This window comes from Sinocyclocheilus rhinocerous, unplaced genomic scaffold, assembly GCF_001515625.1.
Source record: "Sinocyclocheilus rhinocerous isolate Xijiao unplaced genomic scaffold, SAMN03320098_v1.1 scaffold1035, whole genome shotgun sequence".
NCBI classification, from domain to species: Eukaryota; Metazoa; Chordata; class Actinopteri; order Cypriniformes; family Cyprinidae; genus Sinocyclocheilus; species Sinocyclocheilus rhinocerous.
In genome coordinates this window covers 1-887 of record NW_015628318.1, presented here as the reverse complement: position 1 = coordinate 887, position 887 = coordinate 1, and positions in this window count along the sequence as shown.

Here is an 887-nt window from a genome sequence, read left to right as displayed (position 1 = left end):
GACGACTCGTTCTTCCCGAGTCACATTAAAGATTCGTTCAAAATGAACGAATCGTTCAAGAACGACCCAACACTAGCCATTACAGCTCGTACCTGCTAAAAACATCTGTTTCGGTTCTGATTATCATGTTTATCAGGCTGAAATCATGCATTTTAAACCATATGAGTTTAAACTTCTGATATACGGTTTTCTGAGAGCACACATCCGAAGCACACGGACAGAAAACGGCTGTCACAGCATGTGAGTACTAAACTAAGTTCTCATTCACACACAAGTTTAAGTTAAAAACACATGAGTTACAAAAAACAGTCAGTTATGTCTGTGAAGGTAAACAGCTGGGAAATAAATCTCATGTTTATTTTAGATCTGTGTGGCAGTGTGGTATACTGAATAATTCTCATAATTATAATTATTATCAGTTTATTCTTCTATGTATATATTTCTTGTGATATGCTGTATAATTATCACTATCCATTTTCTTATGTATTTCTCTGATTTACATATGTTTCTCCTTTAAGGGGTTATTTACAGATTAATACTTGACTTCTATAATTATTATAATTACTGTGTTAATCAGAATACATGTTACAACTATTTTGGGGTGTTAATCAAAATACATGTTACAACTATTTTGGGGTTTATCATAAGAGTTATTGCTTCAGATTAATATGTTATATTGTCATAGCTGGAGATGGATGTGTGTGATTAGGTGAACGAAAATGTGCGCGCCAGTGCGTCCATGTGTAGAGGGAGTTCTCGCGATATGCTTCATTCATGATAAAGCATCGGAGAAGAAGCATCGCTTGAATGCAATTCATTTAATATCATCCTTTACAGGTATGAAATGTACAAAAGGCACACCATCATTGTTCTAATCGCTTTATAAG